Source organism: Hypanus sabinus, chromosome 8 (genome assembly GCF_030144855.1).
Source record: "Hypanus sabinus isolate sHypSab1 chromosome 8, sHypSab1.hap1, whole genome shotgun sequence".
Classification (NCBI taxonomy): domain Eukaryota; kingdom Metazoa; phylum Chordata; class Chondrichthyes; order Myliobatiformes; family Dasyatidae; genus Hypanus; species Hypanus sabinus.
Window position 1 is genome coordinate 46,371,613 of NC_082713.1, and position 15,529 is coordinate 46,387,141.

General features: G+C 41.6%; 1 protein-coding gene across 2 annotated transcripts in view; it reads left to right on the forward strand.

Annotated features, from left to right (window-relative positions):
• The first annotated feature begins 3,645 nt into the window (after positions 1–3,645).
• Positions 3,646–15,529, forward strand: part of xkrx (XK related X-linked) — a 30,913-nt gene continuing 19,029 nt past the window's right edge. Inside the window, exon 1 of one of the 2 annotated variants that reach the window (XM_059977078.1) lies at positions 3,646–3,882. The gene's annotated coding sequence lies outside the window, so the exon portion shown is untranslated. The remainder of the gene's footprint in view (positions 3,883–15,529) is intronic. The other variant, XM_059977077.1, reaches the window with a different exon arrangement.

Genomic DNA, 15,529 nt, shown 5'->3' on the forward strand with positions numbered 1-15,529 from the left:
GATTCATGGAGACAGGATTTATGGATTTATGAGCATTTAGAAAAGCATTGTCCAAATAGGGAAGGTTAGCATGGCTTTGTGATGGGCTGGTCATACATCACGATTGAATTATTTGAGAATGTGACAAAACACATTAATTAACACAGAGCAGTCGATTTCAGTACGGCATTTGACAAGATTTCCCATGGTAGTCTTATTCTGAAAGTCAGTTTGCAGGGAAATTTGACTGCATGGATTTAGAACTGGCTTGCCCACAGAAGTCACAGGGTGGTAGTAGAGGAAGCGTATTCTGCTTGAAGGTCAGTGACCAGTGGTGTAACACAGGGATCTGTTCTGGGACTCCTACTCTTTCTGATTTTAATAAATGGCTTGGCTGAAGAAATGGAAGGGTGGATGTATAAATTTGCAGATGACATGAAGGATGAAGGTTATTGTACAGAAGGTTACAGTGGAACTGATGCACCATCAATAACTCTCGGAAACGTGAGGCGAGATATAGGCTTTTATTGGCTGGAAGAAAGAACAAGCAGCAATTGACCACCACACTATATCCTGGAGACTGAGGCCGGGGCTATGTCTCCAATTGTCTTTATACTGGGGTCAGTGGGAGGAGCCACAGGAGCAGTCAGCAGGGGGGCGTGTCCAGACAGGTATATGTAGTTCACCACAGGAACATTGATAGGATGCAGAGCTGGGCTGAGAGGTGGCAGGTGGAGTTCAATCTGGAAAAGTGTGAAGCAATCCACTGAGAAAGGTTAGACTTGAAGGCAGAATACAGGGGTAATGACAGGATTCTTAGAAGTATGGAGGAACAGAGGGTCTTTGAGGTCCCTGAAAGTTGCTGTGCAAGTTGATAACATTGTTAAGAATTGCTATCTTCTTCTGTTGTGTTGGCCTTCATTTGTTGGGGGATTGGGCCGTGAGGTAACGTTGCAGCTCTAAAACTCTGGTTAGACCACACTTAGGAATATTGTTTTCAGTTTTGGTCACCTCATTATAGGAAGGATATGGAAGCTTTAGAGAAGATACAGACGAAATTTACCTGGATTGGAGAGCATGTCTTATGAGAATAGGTTGAGTGAGCTAGGTCTTCTCTCTCTGGAGTGAAGGATGACACACGACTTAACAAAGATGTACAAGAATGATAAGTGACATGGATAGAGCGGACAGCTAAAGTCTTTTTCCCAGGGTGGAAATGGCTCATATGAGGAGGCATAATTTTAAGGAGACTGGAGGAAAATATACAGGGGATAGCAGAAGTAGGTTTATTTTTACACAGAGAATAGTAGGTGCACGGAGCATGCTGCCAATGGTGGTGGAACAAGCAGGCACATTAGGGATATTTATGAGACCCTTAAGCATGTGATAAAAGAGAAATGGAAATCTATGTGGGAAAGAAAGATTAGACTGATCTTAGACTACCACAGTGTGGGCTGAATGGCCTGTACTGTGTTGAAATGTTCTATGTCCTATCTCTGTAACATGTGACCAGACAGTATAAAAACCTTCAATGGTGCTTACCCTACCACAGCTGACTCATGCACTATTCCAACCTATTGCTGAAAGATATCATAAAACTTAATGGTTGAGTGCTCTTGGAATGTTTTTCTGCCAAGTGCTCAAGAGAAGCAGCCATAAGGTATAAACTGGCCATTAGTACAAATGAGAACCAAATTTCTATTTCAATGCAGCCTATACAGTAAGTAGTTTTTAATTTAAAGGGACAGCTGCACGAATAGACACCGGTATCTGAAAAGAGTGGGAGCTTTGGAGACAGACATAACCATGAGACAGACTTACTTGCATTGACCAAACATACACACAATAGAACTCTGTTAATTGCCCCACAGCAAAAACCTTAGGATGAGATCGTGAAGTTAGTTTGCCATTTAGCACATTAGGCTTGGCCATTGTTAAATTTCTTCTTGGATTCTGCCCTCAGAAGTTTTTAAACCAGGGGTTCCCAACCTTTTTTATACCAATAACTGAGGTGTCCGTGACCCCAAGTTGAGAACACCTGTTTTAGACCATTCATGTGAATTACTTAGTACTGATCCAGAAGTGACAAATGGTAACTTATGGCTCTTTGCTCTCAATCAGCAGGCACAGACCCCAACATTCACAAACTTGCATGTTATATCCAACCAAAGAACACCTCACAAATAATTTCTTATTTGGAAGTGATCCCTAGTCCAGCATGTTACCTGAAGCGTCATTGTATCTAATTTAAAACACTGAAAGCCAAGCTCACCAAATGGAGAACAAAGAACAGTTCCACAAAATGGCAGCCTCCATCTCCAAGCACATGGCAAGAACAAACAGAATTGACCAGTCTCTTTCCACTGTCCTTGACCCATTTGAGTATGATGTTTTCTTCCATATTTTAATTCTGCCCTTGCCAACACTTTATCCAACTCAGTGCTACAATTTTCTGTCCCAGCACTTCGGGCTCCAGCCATCTTTGTATTTTATGGACCAAGCCAAGATTGCCTTTGTCATCTCCCTCTTGACTGGGTGAGCACTGACCTAGGCCAATATTACATGTGACAATAGAACAACTAACTGCAATAAATATGAGGAATTCACTGCTGGGAAGCGCTGGGTTTACGACCATCCAGGAAGTGGAAGGGATCAGAAACTTTTCTTGCATCAAGGCTCAAGCTCGGTACTGGATGACACTGTGGAACTCAGGACCCTTTTGGTGGATTGTAACTGGAATGCAGAAGCATTGCCAGCCCATTACCATCAAGGCCTTTCAGAGCACTTGAAAAATGAGCTGTCTATCCGGGAAATGTCGCCTTGAAAGCCTCAGCACTCTGGCCCTCTATGCTGATGAGTGACTAATGGAACGACCATCCAGACCACCAGCCAGAACCCCTGTTCCATTTCCAGAATTATTTCAGGCTGCAGAACCTTCCTCAGAAACCAGTAAAATAAAACTTATGGAAACATCAGTGAAGAATCCCTCTCCATCTGAGCATGAAGGTATTCCTGAGTTTCCACCCCGACTGAGAGTAATGAAAACTGAGAGGGCTACTGGCATGATGAAAGTAGCCCTGAACACCAGAGAAAGGGAGAATCTTCATTGTAGCCCTAAATGTTGGTGGTATAACACACTGTAAGTAAGGCAACTTTAAAGACTGCACTCTGTGTGTCCACACCCTACCAATCTTGGTAACATTCACAAACGTACTAACTAGATATCCTTCATACAGGCTAAGAAGACTTGGCTAGTAACTAATTTGGGGCATCCTGATATCAGGATCCTTCCCTAATCTTTTGATTTTTGCCTACCAGTTACCATACGGAGTAGACAGTAGAAAATCTTGGAAGTGTTATAATTGCCTATAACTCGGCCATTCCAAAATAAGATACCATCCTATTGCTTTAAACTTTGACAGGAAAACCTCAGATCAAGGGGTGTTGATGAAAAGGGTAATAATTCGTATATTCTAATACTAGACTCGCATCTGCCAGTTGCTGGCCACGAGACCTGTGGTCACAATGGTCAAAAATGGCTGGTGTTAAATGTCAAGTCTGCTGAGGCGAAGCAAATAAAATATTGGCGTACAGCCAACTAGCTGGAGAGTGTGAGCCGTAAGTGCTAAGTCTTGACGTAGCACTGCAGGTTCGACGAAGGAAAGCTTGATGGCGTACTTTCCGGCACTGAACTTTACCGGTTAAAGAGGCGGAGTTTGCTAATTAGCCACTCAAACCCAGAAGCAAAAATAGCTTCGCGGGGAGTCCAGTCTTTTTTTTCAGGTAAAACTTGGTGCTGTTTGCTCTACGTTGCGGAATCCCTGACCCGAGCCCGAACTGAAGGAGGGCGTTTGAGGAGATTGTGGCGCGCTGATGGCAGTTGCCCCTCGTCGCTGCGGGTAGGTGAGAGGTCCTATCTGTCTCCAGAACAGCATGATAAAGTTGTGCTTTTAATGAGCGAGAAAGGCAGAGATGTGTTTTGTCAACAGGGAGGTGGCCCGTGCCACCTATGTTTATAAAGCACCTTCAGATCCGTGTTGTTTGGTATCCTGGGCGCGGATGCCCGATCACACGTTTGCTAGTGAAAGGATCATACATGAATTACCTCAGTTCACAAACTCGCGAGGTTGCAAATTAATGTACGACTTTCTAGAAGTGCCATCACGGGCATTTTTAGGAAATGTGGCAGTTATAAACTCCCGGAACAAGGTGAGAATTATAGGTAGTTCTCTTTATTGACAATTGGTGGTGTTGGAGTGCAGGCAGAAAAGTTGGTGATTAAATTTGGATCGAGTTTGACCAACTTTTTTACGTAAGCACTGGGTGTATTCATTGTCTGTTGATGTGACAGCTATGTTCATAATCCGGCTGGCGTTGTCATTGCACGGATTTGAAATGTGATCAAGGCTGGGACTCTGTGCGGGGAATTCTGTACAATGTTCGAAAAGTCAAACACCGTCCCGAATGACGTCTGACTTCTGCCAGAGCTTTGCGCAGATCACAGGATGTACGCGCTAACTTACAGTAAATAGCTCCTGATTTAAGCAACGCGTTCACTTTGATTCATTTTTGAACATTGCAAATTATGTCTGATGGTGAAACCTGGAGGGTGTTACTGAGAATTTGGCGAGATTAAAATAAGTACTTGTCGGTAGTTCATAGACACAAGAGGTACTGCAGATGCTGGAATCTGGGGCAATACACGCAATGTGCTGGAGGAGCTCGGCAGGTCAGGCAGCATCTATGGATGGGAATAACCATTCTATGTTTTGGTCCAGATGTAGGGTCTCGTCTGTTTACTCCCATCCATAGATGCTGCCTGACCTGCCCAGCTGCTCCAGGACTTTGTGTGTATTGCACTTGTTGGTAATTCTTGTTTTCAGGTACCTTAATGGTTTCACCACTCCATATCTCTTTAGTTCCATCAAAGACCATTATTCCCAAAGATTCTATGCTCCATCAAATTTGGACATTGTACATGAAATTAATTATTGGTGGCTTTGCCCTTTTAGCAAACGGGCACTCAATTCCAATTCAGTGTCTTCCCCAACCAGAAGCCCTAGATGGAACAGGAGATCCACAATCTGCTGTGGGCCAGATCAGTTGCAGGCGACCAAGCAAGATACAACAGGTCCAGGCATGATCTCTGAAAAGCCTTCTCACGGGTGAAGTGGCAATTCTGAACTAAACTCCAATCGGTGAAGGATGCTGGACAGTTGTGGCAGGGCTTGAATGAAATTATCTCGTACAGTGAAACCAAGTGACAACAGGGCTTTGCTTCCAGGTGATCTGAATGAGCTGAATGATCTCACTTCGACCATCAAAACATTAGAGAAACCATCATGAACTCCCATTGTCCCTGATGATTTCAGTCTCTGAGGCTGAGGTGAGAATATCCTTCAGGAGGGTGAACCCATGGAAAGCATCCGGCCCAGAAGGAGTAACTGGCCAAGTACTAAAGGCCTGTGCTGATTGATTGGCTAGAGTGTTCACCAATGCCTTTATCCTCTCACTTTAGCAGTCATGAGATATCCACCTGCTTCAAGCAGGCTTCAATTATACCCATGCATAAGAGGAACATGGTTACCTGCCTCAGTGACTATCATCCAGTAACATTTACATCCAGTATGATGAAATTTTTTGAGAGGTTGGTGATGAAACTTAACAACTTTTGCCTGAGAAGTGACTTGCTCCACTCTAATTTGCCTACTGGCACAACAGGTCCACCATTGGCTCTTCACTCAACCCTAGAACATCTGGACAGCAAAGGTACATACATCAGTATTCTCTTTATTGACTACAGCTTGGCATTCAATGCTATCATCTCCTGAAAGCTAATCATTAACTTCAAGACCTTGGCCTCAATACCCCAGTTAGTTTGGATTGGCAACAACATCTCCTCCATAACCTCCATCAGCACAGATGTACCACAATGCTGAGTGCTTAGCCCCCTGCTCTACTTATACTTATGACTGTGAGGCTAAGCACAGCTCCAGTGCCATACTTAAGGTTGCTGACAAACATCACTGTCATTGGCCGAATCAAAGCCGGTGGCGAATCAGCATATAGGAGGAGGGAGATTGAGTGATGCCACAACATACATAGGCAGGAGTTGATATGTTTCATCACCAACCTCAAAACATTTCATCATCGTGGATGGAGGTGCTACCAGATGATAGTCGTTGATGCAGGTTATGACATTCTTCTTATGCACTGGTATAATTGAAGCCTGCTATCTCATGATTGCCAAAGTGACAGGTTAAAGATATTGATGAGCACTCCAGCCAATTGATCAAAGGACCTGTTCTGAGCCCAGCATGTAAGTGCAGTTACAAAGAAAACTCGGCAGCGCCTCTATTTTCTTAGAAGTTTGCGAAGATTTGGCATGACATCCAAAACTTTGACAAACTTCAATAGATGTGTGATAGACTGGTCACATCACAGCCTGGTATAGAAACACTAATGTCCTTGAATGGAAAATCCTTCAGAAAGTAATGGATACAGACAGTCCATCATGGGTAAAGCCCTCCCCACCTTTGAGCACATCTACATGGATTGCTGTTGCAGAAAAGCAGCCTCCATTATCAGAGACCCCCACTGTCCAGGTCATGCTATCTTTTCGCTGCTGCCATCAGGAAGAAGGTACAGGATTCTTAGGATTCACACCACCAGGTTCAGGAACTGTTAGTTCCCCTTAACCATCAGGCTCTTGAACCAGTGGGGATAACTTCAGTTCGTCCCATCACTGAACCCATGGACTCACTTTCAAGATCTCTTTATTTCATTTTCTTGATATTGCTTATGTATTTATTATTATTTCTTTTTTTATTTGTTATCTTTTGCACATTGGTTGTTTGTCCTGTTGGGTGCAATCTTATATTGATTTTATTATGGTTCTTGGATTTACTATGTCCACAAGAAAATGAATTTTAGAATTCATATATGGTGACATTTATGTACTTTGATAATAAATTTACTTTGAAATTTTTGAATTTTGAATTTCTTCTTAAAATTTCCTCACCTCCTCATCTCATTTTTTTGCTTTAAGGTACTCCTGTAAACTTGCCTTTTTTAACCAAGCCCTCAGTCATCTATCCTAATATTTGGCTTACCATAATTTTTGTTTGTAACTGTGAAGTGCCATTGGTTTGCTACATACCAGCATGAATTGCCTCATTACTCTGAGAATATTGTGCAATGTGTTGTGACCATTCTCATGCCTGGACTTGTGGTAGAGAGAGGTTATTGCTGAAAAAGCAGTAGTAGTTTTGGTCAAAGGACTTTGCTTTGAGGAACTCCTGTTTTCATGTCATGGAGTTGATAAGGTTAACCAAGAACAACTTCAGCCATCTTCTGTAATGTTAGAGTAGGAACAGGCCCTTTGGCCAAGTGACCTTAAGATATAGGAACAGTCTGCTCTGCCATTTCATCATGGCTGATCCATTTTTCCTCTCAGCCCCAATCTCTTTCCTTCTTCTTATATCCCTTCGTGCCCTGACCAATCAAGAATCTGTTGACTTCTGCCTTAAATATATATAAAGACTTGGCCTCCACAGCCACCTGTGGCAATGAATTCCACAGATTCACCTGTCTCTGTCTAATGTAATTCCTCCTTTTCTTTGTTCTAAAAGGACACCCCTCTGTTCTGAGGCTGTGTCTTCTGGTCCTGGATTCTTCCAACATAGAAAACATCCTCTCCACATCCACTCTACTAAGGCCTTTCACCATTTGATAGGTTTCAACTAAGTAATCCTTTGTTCTTCTGAATTCTGGTGAGTACAGGTCCAGAGCCATCAAACGCTCTTCATATGACAAGCCATTAAATCCTAGAATCATTTTTGTGAACCTCCTTTGAACTCTCTCCACTGTCAACTCATCCTTTCTAAGATAAGAGACCCAAAACTGCTCACAGTACTCCAAATGAGGCCTCACCAGTACTTTATAAAGCCTCAGTGTAACCCCCTTGCTTTTATGTTCTAGTCCTCTTGAAATAAATGCTAACATCACATTTGCCTTCTTCACCACAGACTCAACTCGCAACTTAACCTTTTGGGAATCCTGCACAAGATCTTCCAAGTCCCTTTGCAACTCAGATTTTTGAATTTTCTCTTCATTTAGTCTACCCTTTTATTTCTTCTACCAAAGTACACAATAATACACCTCCTAACATTGTATTCCATCTGCCACTTCTTTGCCCACAAAATCTGCATTAATCACCATGCCAATTTAACCTCACTACACTTAACTTAAACTTATCTGTCTCCCGTTATCCCTCCATTCCCCTGCCTGTTGAAATGCTTCTTAGATGCTCCTACCCAGTCATGCACCTTAGGTATTCACCACCCTCCAAGTAAAAAAAATACTTGTCATTGTTCCAAACTCATTCTTGATGGAATACTGACCATCAACCCTTGCAACTCAATACAATGTACACTTCAATCAAGTGACCTCTCTACCTCTGACGCTTCACGGAGAAACAGTCTAGATTTGTCCTACCTTTCTTTATAGCCAACTGTGTCCAACCCAGGCAAAACACTGTTAACTTCATCTGCAGACTCCCCAAAGCCTCTACATCTCTCCCACAGTGAGGTGTTGAGAACCTCACATAGAACTCCAACTATATATAGCCCAATGAAAGCCAACTGACTTACAACATTCCTGAGATGAATGGCAGGGAAAAGATGAGAAAGGAAGAGATGTTTAGATGTGGTTGCAAGAGAAAGAGAAGTAAGAAGGGATGAGAGGAAATGGGATTGTGTATCGGGGTCACAGAAGGAACTGTCCTTTTGCAATACCTAATGGGGAGGGGAATCTGTGTCTGGTTGTGGAATCCCTTTGAAAGTAGTGGAAATTGTAGGGGAGCACCTGTTGAGCGTGGAGGCGGAGGGGTGAACTTTGATGACAAGTTAAGCCTTAATATTGTTGTCTCTGGAGAGGATATGAGAGCAGCTGGACGGAAATGAAAAGACGAAGTTAAGGTTCCTGCCAATGTTACAGCCAGTGGAACATTTCTTTTTTCCTCAACTTTCTTGAACTCGGTTTTATCAATGCTCCTTGCTTCCTGACTTGGTGAAGTTATTTTATGGGCAATCAGTCTCACTTTATTTTTTTTTGTCTATTTTGGATCGAAGTCTGGAACCAGGAAGGAGGAAATAAAACAGTATAGCTCGAGAAGTGGCCCTTCAGCCTGCCATGTCTGTGCAGGCCATGAAGCAAACTTAAAATAATTTTATCTATCTGGGCAAAGTCAGTTACTGAACATTATTTGATGATCTTTGCAACACTTTGTTGATTATGCTGGGTGTAGCAACAGGAGAGTGAGTACCTAGTTTGGATTAGTCATTAACAGAATGTAGCTCAGCATACTTTTCCACTTTCTCTGGCAGATGTTAATAGTCCAGAGCATGGCTAGATGGATGCTTAGTTAGTTCTGGAACATGAATATTTAGTTATAATGTTATAGTCACAAAGTGATACAGCATAGAAACAGGCCTTTCAGTCCATAAAGCACTCATATCATTCTCACGGCATGAATTCAAGATTACACCTGGATTGATGGTAGGTCAGACTTATAGGGTCTTGTAAAGCTCTATATAAGAAAAAAATTAACTGTAATTTGACTTTGTTTAAAAGAGGCTCGAGTGTCAATAAAGTAACCAATTTTTTAATGAACATTTCCAGCTGATACTAACTGAAAGTCTTGTACTTTTTCCCAACACCTGTAACTTACCTTTGTTCATGCACAATAAAAAACTATAGCCATGAGTCCAATTCTAAGCACCACTTTTCAATGTGTCACCAACTTTTTATCTGGAGCTCTACAAGTCTGTTTCATTTTACCATTGGTATAAAAGTAAGCAGGCAGGACAGTTTTTTTAAAAAGTTATGGCCTGCAGTATTACATTGATTCATTTGAGAAAAAAAATTTTCTCTCTACGAAACATGATTGTATTATTTTAATTGAATAAATGTTAATGGTTGAGCACAGTCCTTGTTTCATTCTAACCCTGGATAAACAAGAAGTTGTTGGACATGCCAAATAGGCCATTCTATCTAATTTATCACGCAGATTGTCTGTTCAATGGTAATATAAGAATCATGTACATCACAGTACTAGCCATCACTGTGACCACCACCAGGCCCTACATGAACTCTGTGTTACACTAATATTCTTGTGCATTCTCCCTGCTGCCACTTCCATGGTCCCACTTGTCTAATTATATATTGTATCCCCATGAACTCAAGAAATCCTCCTCAAAAATGTTCATCTTTAATATCTTGATTTGACTTTTGGGCACTTGTAACACTTTGTTTGGCTTGCTGCTGATATTTACTTAATTAAGCAGGATATAGAACAGAACAGCATGGGTACAGGCTCCTCACCCCATGTATCTCTGTTCACCATAATGCTGACCTAAACTGCATTTGTCTGCACATGGTTTATATCCTTCCATTCCCTGTGTATTCATGTGCCAGTCTAAATGTTGCTATTGTATCTGCCTCCACCACTCCCTTTGCCTGTTCCAGGCACTTACCATTTTGTGATTTTGTGCCTTGTAAATCTGCTGTAAACGTTCCTCCTCTCATCTTGAGACTGTAGCTTAGTGGTCTCCAACCAGCCGATCGCAATCAACTGGTCAATCTTCGAGACTTTCCTAGTAGATCCTGGAAAAAAAAGAAAAATAAATACACAAATACTGTTGTAATGTGAACGTTATGAAAATAAGTAATACTAATTAGGATAATGATAATATAGCAATACTCCCGCTACGGAAAGCTGTTTGTAAAGAGAGGTTGTTTCTGGGGATGAGGAGTTTTACTTCCGTTCGGGGTTGAAGGCCCAGCAATCGTTTTTCACAAAACATGCTGTTCAAAATAAGGCTGCTATTGAAGCATCATTTTGTGTAAGTCACCTTCTGGCTAAACACAAGAAGCCTTTTACAGATGCCGATTTATTCAAGGAAGCAATGGCCATTCCACCAGAGACTATTTTTAATGACTTTAAAAACAAAAATGACATCAAAACTGCAATACTTAATATACTACTTGGCCCTGCAACAGTGACAAGGAGGGTAGAGTCACTGTCAGAGAATGTGGATCGACAAATGTTAAAGGACTTGTCACTCTGTGAATATTTTTCACTACAGTTCGATGAATCCCTGGATGTAATGCAAACAGCACAGCTTGTTGTATTTGTCAGAATGGCTTTCCAGGATTTTACAACAAAGGAGGACTTACTCACTCTTTTGAACTTAAAAGAGAGAACGAGAGATGAGGATATCTACAATGAGTTTAAAAAATACGTCCGTGAACATGACATCCCCATTCATAAACTGGTGACAATTACTACTGATGGGGCCCCAGCAATGCGCAGTGTGTGCATTGGTTGGGATTTTCCCAACTTCCCGGATTATCACTGTGTGATTCATCAGCAGGCCTTGGCTGGGAAGGTCGTGGGCTTTCCTCATGTAATGACACTGGTGGTCAAACTGATAAACTTGATTCGAGCAAAAGTGCTTCAGCACCGTTTATTTCAGGCGTTATTGGATGAGCTCGATGTCGCTTATGGAGATATAATTCTTCGTGCTGATGTTCAGTGGTTGAGTTGCGGCAAAGTGCTGCAACGATTTGTTGCTGCCTGAGATAAAGACCTTTCTGTCAACAAGAAACAAGGAGCACGAGGAACTGTCAGACGATGCGTGGCTCCTGGATTTAGGGTTTCTGACAGACCTAATGGTGAAATTAAACACACTGAACAACAAGCTCATGGGAAAAGACCGACACCTGCCTCACATGATAAGCGCAGTAAATGCGTTTAAGGCCAAGCTCGGTGTTTGGATTTCAAATTTAAAGAAAGGGAGGCTGACACACTTTCCCAACTGAAGAAAATGTTACAGGCCATCAAAGAAAAAAATGCTTTTTGCCCTGAGCAGTACTGTGTTTACCTAGATAAACTGGCAATAGAGTTTGATTGGTATTTTGGGGAGTTAAATGTCATGGAAGATATTGCTGCATTTATTTCAAACCCATTTCTGCCGATCGATATAGAACAGATAGCAGCCAAATTCCAGCAAGTATTTGGTGTGGCAAGTGATACTGAAATGGAAATGATTGATTTGCAAAATGACATTGAGCTTAAAGCAAGATGAAGGGACGGTGACTTTTGGGGCTTGTCAGCAGGGAGAAGTCTCCTCATCTCACCCATCTGCACTGAAAGTCAGTGCCTACTCCGGGTCAACTTACCTGTGTGGAACTGCATTTTCACAGATGAAAATTATTAACTCTAGGTACAGGAGCAGTCTTACTGACAGACGCCCCACAGACTGTCTCAGACTGGCTGTCTGTAGTTATGAGCCAAATTTCAGGGAACTAGCAGAAAGTATTCAGCCCCAGTCATCACACTGAGTGCCGCAGTCAATTTATATTCATTTATTTTTCATGTTGAAAGAAATAAAATAATGAAACTTACAAAGGTAGAATTAAAGGTATGAAGTATTGTAATATTCTTAAAGAAAGACAGCTAGGGCCTGTTTAATATGCTAGTTACAGTCCTTTCTTGGTTGAATTAGTTTGAAAGTTTGACAAAAGCATCTTATGTAATTCAAATACAATTAGCCCAAATAAAAGGTCTCAAGTTGAAAGTACAATCTGAGCTGTTTTTTCTCTAAACAATTTAGTAGGTAGATCTTGCCTTTCATTAAGGCCGAGGTAGGGGATCTTAGGCTTAAATAGGTTGGTGACCACTACTGTAGCTTCTGGTATTTGATATTTCTACCCAAGGAAAAAGACTTGAGTAATTTATCTATGTCCCTCATAATCTTTTTTTTTTGTCTGCCATACTCTGCCAGAGCCTCGGTGACCACTTTTTTTTTCGAGTGGTTGTCTTGGAGGAAAGATTCTGTGAGTGGTCCCCCATGTCCTTCTCACAGTGCAGTTGTTGTTTTTTACGAGGCCGAGTTGCGAGCTCGACACTCAACCCGCCACAGATGGAATCCGGGACTGGATTCGAACTTGGGAACCTTCGCTCTGGAGTCTGGCGCTGATCACATCGCGCCCCCAGCCGGCATAATCTTATATACAGTACTTCTATCAGGTCACCCTCAGCTTCTGCTCCAGAGAAAACAATCCAGATTTGTCCAGCTTCTCCTTATTGCTTCTGCTGTCTAATCTAGGCATCCTGGTAAATCTCTTTTGGATTTACTTAAATCTTACATCCATCCCACAACGTGAGGGAGTAAAAATCTTTGCGCTTTGACTCTGTCACAATGTACAGACATGTGAATTTATAAATATAATGGCCTGTTGAAAGAAGCTGTCCCATAGCCTGTTGGCCCTGGCCTTAGTGCTGCAGTACCATTTGCCAGGCAGAAGCAGCTGAAACAGTTTATGGTTGGGGTGACTGGTGCCCCCGATAATCTTCCAGGCCTTCTTTCTGCACCTGCTGCTGTAAATGTCCTCAACGGAGGGAAGTTCACGTCCGTACTGCTCTCTGCAGTGCCCAGCCATCAAAGTTGGTGCAGCTCCTGTACCTGTATAGCCAGTCAGGATGCTCTCAAAGGTGCCCCTCTTCAAAGTTTCCAGATCATTTCTGTAATGTGGTGACCGAACTGCACACAGTACACCAAGTGTGGCCTCATCAAAGTTTTATACAGATGCAACATAATTTCCTGACATTTATACTGAACAGTTTAGATGGGGAAATTTGTGAAATACAGCTGATGAAACACAGTTGGCTTGCACAGTACATCCTGTAAGTAATGCATTCTGCAGTTAGTGTATGTTAAGGGCAAAAGGGGTGGATGTATAAGCCAGTGGGTGTACTTTAATACTGTTGCCCAGCAACAATGGTGAATGCTGCTTTGATATCACAGAACGTACCTCTCATCTGGCACCCTGGAACTGTTTTCACAATCAGGAGAATAACCAGAAGATACTTGCATTAGATGATTGCAAATTGGTGTGGAGATTTTACAATCCATTACTGTAAAGAGTGGCGGAAGCAGGTTCATTAGCTTTCACAAGTGAACATTCAATTGAAAAGGGAACAGTAGAACAGAGCAATGCGACAATTTGCATAACATTCCCAAAGGGCAGTAGAGACATTATTGGGGAAATTTCATCTCTTCCTTTGCTATAAGGTTTATTTTCTCTGTATCTTGCATTTAGGTGGTATTTCTTTCATATTAAAAAAAAGCATTAGAAAATGCCACACAGAAGTGTAAGCAAACCACGCTAAAGAAAATGGATCAATCTTTCAGTCAAAGTGTTAATTTTTAAGGTGGGTTGTGAAATCATATATAGAGATATACAGCAAGAAAATAGCCCTTCAGCCCACTATGCATGCATCAGCCAATTGCAAATGAAGAGATTAGCGGAAGGTGGAAAGGTTTTAAAGACAAGGGGAATGGTATAACGAAGACTTGTCACAAAATGTAACCTGACTTTGATTAGAGGATGATTTCGGTGCTGTGGTGGGGCTGAATGTGGATTCTAAATGTGGAGTTGTGGAAAAAATTTGGGAGGTAAAACATCTTAGATAGCTATGGGTGGTTTATGTTTTAAGAGTGATATGATGATTGCAATTTTACAAGGGCAGAGAAATACATTTCTATTCCACAAACAGACATTAGCACTTAAATAAGATAAGTAATCAGAGGAGAAAATCCACTTCCTGTGCAAATTCTTTTCCAGCTATAATCATTTTAATAGACTTGGCCTGAAATGTCGACTGTTTACTCTTTTCCATAGATGTTGCCTGGCCTGCTGAGGTCTCCCAACATTTTGTGTGTCTTGCTTGGATTTCTAGCATCTGCAGATTTTCTTTTGTTTTTAATTTACTATGTACTTTGACAATGATCCTTTAATATTAAGATAATTCATCATTACTAAACATATGTATTTTGCTACAGTGCAGCTACATCTACATTCAGTGGTGGTGGCAGAAATGCCTTGAACGGGAAATAATTTTGCTTTAGATGTTTAGCCATCCCCTTCAAAATCAGGCAGAATTGAAGTTGATTAAAGGTTAGGTGGCATTGATGCCCATATTGGAATTAACATTGACACAATTGTTGCAAGGAATCTGTGAATTAGCTGAAGAGTTTTACAGGACAGCAAGTCACAGTTAACCAAGCATGTGGTATGATTTGTTAATTTGTGGCAATTGTTTCCTTTGGCTGTTACTTATTTAAGTTCACAACATGCATGCATCTGAACTCTAATTGGAATTGGATTGATAGAATCTGTGAAGAGCTAAAGTTTATAATTTACTACATCGTGTGAGTAATAGCAAAGTGCTAACCAAAGAGATCACAGTTTAGTTTAGATATTGCATACAAATATTTGCTTTCAGTGTAAGGAGCAAGATAGATTGGCTGGATGAGTGGTGTCACAACAACAACCTTGCATGCAAGGTCACCAAGACCTTGATTAAGGACTTCAAGAATGGGAGATGGAGAGAATACACACAGGTCCTCATTGAGGGGTCACTGGTGGGAAGGACATGCATCCTCTAGTTCCTGGGTATCAATATCTAGGAGGGCCTATCATG